Source organism: Zeus faber (assembly GCF_960531495.2).
Source record: "Zeus faber genome assembly, chromosome: 22".
NCBI classification, from domain to species: Eukaryota; Metazoa; Chordata; class Actinopteri; order Zeiformes; family Zeidae; genus Zeus; species Zeus faber.
This window is the reverse complement of record NC_137209.1, coordinates 15,153,058-15,160,224: the sequence shown is the minus strand read 5'-3', so window position 1 is coordinate 15,160,224 and position 7,167 is coordinate 15,153,058. Positions and strand designations below refer to the sequence as shown.

Genomic DNA, 7,167 nt, shown 5'->3' with positions numbered 1-7,167 from the left:
TCTCTCCCTCCCTCCCTCCCTCCTTCCCTCCCTCCCTCCCTCCTTCCCTCCCTCCCTCCCTCCTTCCCTCCTCACGCTCTCCCCGAGCAGAGAGAGACCACAGGCTCCACGCTCTTTCTTCCGGAGGACCGGGCATCTCGCAGTCTCCGCCGCTGTACCAGATGACACCGGGGGAGGAGGCAGAGGAGAGGCGATGCGGACCGTCCGGCCCCGTGGCTGTTCCACCCACCTCGCCATCCCAGCCGGGGGTGTTTTCCTAACGCAGCGGGACTGACAAGGCAGCCCAGCGAAGGGGATTTACAGGCAGCCGGAGCCCCCCAACACACCCCCCCCCCCCCGTCGTTAAACATCAGCGGGTACGGCCTGTTCATTTTTCATTTTTTAAATGTCTGTCACAATCACTGTCGTAGTGTGAGTGTTTTGATGCTGGTAAGATGGCGATCTCTCCGTTCGTCGCTGCTGTGGTCAGTGACTGTGTGACGTCCTCTAACGTGGTGCTTATTGTCTGCTCCGTGGGACCCCCCCCCCCCCTCCCTCCCTCCCCCGGTGGAGCGTCGTTCCACGCCAGAACACGTTGACGATCACGTTTGGACGCGATCTCTTGAAACTCGTAAAAATAAGCGACAGACGTCCCCACGACCAAAAAAATTAAATAATAATAATAATAATAATGATAAAAAAAGAAACGTATCGACGCGTTGTTTCCAGACGCTTTGGATTAATCCAGCCGTCGCTGCGCGTTAATCTGATAAAGTCGGACGGTTTAACCGCGTCTCGGGGGGGGGGGGGGGGTTGGAAATAAAAGCGGCGCGCACCACAACGGCGCGACACGGGAACACGCAATCCACTGCAATCCGCTCCACCGCCACCACAACACTACATTAAACACGCACTCTGCGGGGAAGGCGTGTGGGGCAGGCGTTTACGCATAATCTCGTGAGTGTGCGTGTGTGTGTTTTAATTTCGCGTCGATTCTATTTCTAGGACGCACACAGGATGGGTAAAGTATAGAGGGGAGGGTGGGGTGTGAGTAGTATTGATGTGTCGGGTCCTTTCATTGAACGATGGGTATGGAACTCAAGGACGATGCTTTTTTTTTTTTTTTTCATTTTTCAGTAAATTAATTAGTACAAAACAGAACAAAAGCATGGTCCAATAACTTATTTATTATATATGATCCAGAAACGTCTTACTTTGATAATAACATTAAGAGCCACCAAGCATGGTGAGAGTTGCGCCCCCCTAACATTGATCATCTCGTTGCAATGACACCTGTCAAGGGGTGGGATATATGAGGCAGCAAGTGAACAGTCCGTTCTTGAAGTTGATGTGTTGGAAGCAGGAAAAATGGACAAGCGTAAGGATCTGAGCCACTTTGACAAGGGCGAAATGGTGATGGCTAGACGACTGGATCAGAGCATCTCCAAAACGACAGGTCTTGTGGGGTGTTCCCAGTTGCAGTGGTTAATACCTACCAAAAGTGGTCCAAGGAAGGACAACCGGTGAACCGGCGACAGGGTCATGGGCGCCCAAGGCTCATTGATGCGCGCGGGTGAAGTCCAGCCCGTCTGGTCCGATCCCACAGAAGAGCGACTGTAGCACTAATTGCTGAAAAGGTTAATGCTGGTTCTGATAGAAAGGTGTCTGAACACACAGTGCATCACAGCTTGCTGCGTATGGGGCTGTGTAGCTGCAGACCAGTCAGAGTGCCCACGCTGACCCCTGTCCACCACCAAAAACGCCTACATTGGGAATGGGAGCGTCAGATCTGGACCATGGCATTTCTCCATGGTCGAGTTCTGACGCTCACGTTCCCATTGTAGGCGTTTTTGGCGAAGGTGGCCTGGTCTGATGAATCACGTTTTCTTTTCACACCATGTGGATGGTCAGGGTTAGGGTCCGATCCGATTGAGCATCTGTGGGATGTGCTGGAACAACAAGACCAAGGGACCCCACCTCGCAACTCACAGGACTTAAAGGATCTGCTGCTAACGTCTTGGAGGCAGATACCACAGGACACCTTCAGAGGTCTTGTGGAGTCCATGCCTCCACGGGTCAGAGCTGTTTTGGCGGCACGAGGGGGAGCTACACAATATTAGTGGTTATCAGTGGTGGTTTTAATTTTGTGGCTGATTGGTGTAGGTGATTGTATAGAGTTGAGTAATTATTTATTAACCATAGTGTTTCATTAGTAGTGTATTGTTAATTTTGTCTTGACATATCCCACTTTTTAACCATCATGACCGAATATTTCAATTATTGCAGATGAAGAATCTTGCTATTCATTTCTTGCAACAAATAAGAAAGGAATGGTTTGTGTTTTGGATAGTTTAATATAAATAAAAGGTAATATACACTTGTGTAATAGTGTTTAATGTTTTTTACATTATTTAAGGGTTTTATACCAAACATGATGTAAAATGATGGCATTCTGGAAATTATATGGTTTAGTATAATTACATTGAATAATTTAAGTGATATATGTGGACACATACCAATCATTGGTAAAAACATTGCTAAATTTGGTCTGAATTACATAAGCCATAAGTGGTACTAAATGAAGAGCCGTTTGGAGCCAAAAGTGCCAGCTTTTATAGCTGAGCTGAGCCAAATGATCTGGATCTCTAAAAAGAGCTGGAATTCCCATCACTAGTGAGTAGGTTTTCGCCTTTTCGCCCTCCCCATTTTACACGGAGGTTTTAGAGCATCTTTGTCATTGAACTTCTGTTTGCCGAAAGCATCAACCGAAAGTAAGTGACAAGACTAAATAAACAAATTTGTGCAAAACGCCGAATAACAGTTGTTTTTTGTGTGTGTGTGTCCCACAACACTCCTGTGGTTTGCTGAGCAAGGGCAATATTTCACAACAATAATAACAGTAAAGAAAAATCAAAACAAGCAACACATTCAATAAAAAAAAATTAAATAATACACTCAGTTTTGGGTCAACTCATTAAGCACAAGCCTTCCTCAGCAAATTTGAAATCATTATTTGTCTTTAATTTATTGGTGTCAAATTATTAGTCTTGAGATAATCCAAGCAATTCAAATCATTTCCAAAATGATACAAAATAATATAGTTAAGGGTCCTTTTCAATACATAGTTGTTAGTTATTGGTCTTGAATTACTACTCTTGAAATCACTTAATTTTCAAATAACTCTCTCACAATAGTTTAGGTAAGGGCCCTATCAGCAATTTGACCTGATGGACTCACCCTCAGGACTGTCCGGATTTGTAGTGGCCAGTTATGTCTTCTGGGAAAATGGTTGGAAGTGACTTTGCTATAGGCTCCCATGCAAGGCTGTGACTGTGCTACAGTCAAGGTGCATTGGGGTGCTCCTTCCCTGACAACCGGGCACTCTGGGAACCTAATCCCTATCTGTTTTTGCCCCTCTGATGCTAATAATAACATGATAACACCATCTTGTTGTTATGGCTTCAAAAACAGCGAGGAGCGAGGGAGGAGGAGGAGCAGTGAGGGGGATTGAAAAGATATTTTGGCTAAATGAAATAAGAGGGTGTCCTATGGTTTGTTGGATGCAACCTGCACAGACTCTGCTTAGTCATACTAAGGTCTCCAGCCAAGTCAAACACATGGGCTTATGGCAAAGAAAGGCAAAAATCATTGAAAATAAGAGGACAAAAAGTTATTGTGGTGTGAAGAATGATAGAGGAGGAGAGAAAAAAGACAAAATCCAGGAAAAGAGATGATTCAGAGTGGTTGACGACCGCTTGCGTGCGTGTGGTTGGCAGCCAGGTGAGGTAGTACAGTAGCAGCCCACCTGTGTCTCCAACAGTGCCAGAGGGGTCATTGAAGAGAGGAGGGAGAGGTGTCAATAACAGGTGGAGGAGGAAGAGGAGGAGGAGGAGATAAAAAAAAAAAAAAAACACGATCCTTTCAGCTGCCGGTAAAAGCGGTTTTGAAGTGTTTATTCGTGCTCTGTACTGAGTCCTGACGGGGTCTATTTCAACCCTGGAATTGGATTTTTGCGAGGGGATGAAAGGGCCCCCCCACCCCGCCCCGGTTGGTGGTGCAGGTGGTGGTGGGCCTTTTTATATCCACTGCCAGTTTTACTGGCAGTCTAATTCAGTAGCTTTTGTCCCCAACTTACCCCAATCAGGTACTTCACTTTCGGTGTCCTTCTGAGTGAGGTTCATTGGGCGAAAGAGGCTTAGTTCTGGACTGGAGTCTTCCTTTTTTTTTTCTTAAAATGGCACAGAAGGTCTTAAAATGATGTTTGTGATCTTGTTTGGACGAAGCAATCCAATATCGACAGTGTTCCCTGTTGAGCAGCGGCGTTCAGGGGCATGGAAGAGACGAAAGAACAAATGTCAAAGTTCACACGAGGACAGTCTCTCCGGCTTTCATCCGCGAGTCCCTGGGGTCAAGTCCGTTTATGAGGCCTGGATATCTAAGTTGAGCTTTCCTACCTTCTTCGCAATTCAAATGAACCTCACACGACCACAGTTTTTATCATGTATACCTCTCTGCCTTACTTTTGTCTCTCTCTTTTTCCATCAGCCTCATTCTTTGATCTTCCCACTATGTCCCATGATGACAGTTGTAACCACAAGAGTGCATTGGCAAGTGGTCTTGTTCCACACACCCTATAGCGCAGCCTTTGCTCGCTAAGTCGTTGCTGTATACTCTCACCAGTCTTAACCACGATTCTGGGTGGATGTGGTACGTGGTGGTGGGGGGGTACGCCATCGACACAGTGCAAAGTTACATCCGGACACTTCTGACACTCCAGCTGAAGTCGAATGTAGACATTCTATTGCACAGCAGGGCCAAACCTAAAGATGGGCCTCTGTATAGAAAGCAGCATTGGGGCCAAAGGCCAATTTGTAGGGAAAGGTCTTGCAACACGATGAGGTCGAATGAAATGAAAGCATGGGTGTAAAGTGGAGAGTAGAGGTTCGATATTTCTGGTCGGGGATGGGGGTGTGGGTGGTGTGGAGGGGAGGGTAGGGCAGAGCAGGGGGTTTACAACATTTAGAACACAAACATCGGTTTGCAGGATTTTGTGCGGCATAAGCTGTTATGCAATGCAGAGGCAAGAGCTTGTCACACAGCATTCCCGGGCCCCCGTTGACTGCTTTTGGATACATGAAAAGCTTTTTTGCATGAACTCACGTCGACTTACGTCATCCCAAATGCACACGGCTCTCTACCACAGTCCAGGCCTCGGAATAGTGTGAGTGTGTTCCCGTGGCGGTGTGTGACTCTGTACTACTGTGATGCTTATCACCAGTCGTACTAGTGCGAATAGCTTGTGATAGACACAGTGCACGTCTATCTCCAGTGTCTAGGTTGCAAGTAAATCATGCAGCATACTTCAAACAAAGAAAGAACTTTATGAAAAATGTATAATTCCTCATAAACACCTCCCCTGTGAACCTCACTGTGTCCACCACATTGCAGTGAGAAAATGAATCTGGCAAAGAAAGTCCAACTCTATTGCTTGGTTGATCAGATCAACCATGACTCAACAACGTTTGCTGTTCTTGTCCTAAACTCGGCTAGTTTTGGTTGAAAAATTCTGTTGTGTCGGGAATACGCTTAAGTAATAATGGTTTCTATCCCAATCCTGGAAATTGCCAACAAGAAGCAATGATGGAACTACAAAATGGCAGGGCTTTAGAGTACGCCGATGGGTGGAAATAGCGCAATTGTCAACATCACACATTCATTTATTCCCTACTTCCTGAGTTAATTTCTCTGCGAGTATAATTAGCTTTTTGTTCATTTGTTACAAAAGAGGAATAATTTGACCTTCTTTCTGTCTCTCCCCCCCCTATTGGCTTTTTGATATGTAGGATAACACCCTATACCCTGTAACACTATCGTGTTGCTGTGTCTCAAGTAGCCAGTGTCCTTCAAGCCAAGACAGAAATTTATGAAAAACAACTGTCCCTGAACACTGCTCTGTGTCTACTCAATACCAATCTTCGATGCAACCAATGTGATCTTTGGATAAATTGCAGAGAGGAGGAGGTCGGTGAACAGGTGAAGAGACCTCAAACGACTGTGTCTGGGTTTGTTCGCTTCTGGTTTTTCCATGCGTCCATTTGCCGCAAAAGTTCTGTTTGGCCACGGCCATACTGACGTCTTCATCTCTTCCGTCCTCTAAACACACTCCTTGGCAGAACCTCGTTCATTTCATTTGCCGTCTTTCCACTTCTCTTCTATTATTCTCTCATTTCTTTGTCTTCCTCCGTCAGACAGCTCTTCTTTGTTTTCATCTCTCTCTGCCACCTTCTTGCATCCTCTTTGCTTCGCCCCCACCCACACAGGAAGTGTGCTGTGGCTTGATTAGAAAACGCGTGGCAGAGAACAGGCAATCCATCACCCTGCCAAAGCCCGATGCCGACGCACAACGCGCATGCGCGGGGACAGTGCACGTATACCCCCCCCCCCCCCGGGCACATACCATCCGACATCCATATCAGCCCCCCTCTCTCGGTACGGCCCCCTGTCCCTCCCCCTCACTGCTTATCCTCTCATTGCCAGTGTGGCCCGTGGTCCTGCGGTGCTGCCTCCCCCCCTCCTCAGCCAACCCTACATGCGTAGATCCTTTCCTCGGCCCCTCCTCATCTACGCCGCTGATGGCCGCCATGTTGTTTTCTTTAATGGAATTTCTGCCTCAGCCAGATCCTTGACAGTAGCCCGGAAAGAGAGAGAGAGTAAAAACATGGAGAGAGAGAGAGAGAGAGAGAGAGAGAGAGAGAGAGAGAGAGAAGGGACGGGGGGAGGTCACCAGTTGGATCCGCAACCGTTTTTGGAAAAGCAACACGTTATTCCTCGAGCACCACCCACCCATAATATGTTCTTCAATTTTTTTACATCTCTACGTCCTCCTCCTCCTCCTCCTCCTCTTTGTAGTTTTTCCTCCTCCTGTCAGCCACCAACCCACCCCCACTCCCACACCCCCTTGCGCCGCCATTCAATACCCAACCGAGGAAGCAGAGAGCCCTATAGAGCTAATGAAATGGTGAGCGACTGCCTGGGTCCACTCCCTGCCATCTGTCATCCGATTACGAGGAGTTATTCCCATTGTCGGGCTCCATTAGAGGGCCCCGAGATGCAATAAAGCCCTGTATCGGCCGCACGGTTGACTCGCCAGATAATGTAGTCCGCATAGGTTGGTGTGAACGGTTGGCT

General features: G+C 47.2%; 1 protein-coding gene across 1 annotated transcript in view; it reads right to left on the bottom strand.

The window, feature by feature from the left end:
- rce1a (Ras converting CAAX endopeptidase 1a) overlaps positions 1-3,300 on the bottom strand; it is a 16,533-nt gene extending 13,233 nt beyond the window's left edge. The window contains exon 1 of the mRNA XM_080023305.1: positions 3,217-3,300. The gene's annotated coding sequence lies outside the window, so the exon portion shown is untranslated. The remainder of the gene's footprint in view (positions 1-3,216) is intronic.
- Between the last annotated feature and the right edge of the window lie 3,867 nt (positions 3,301-7,167).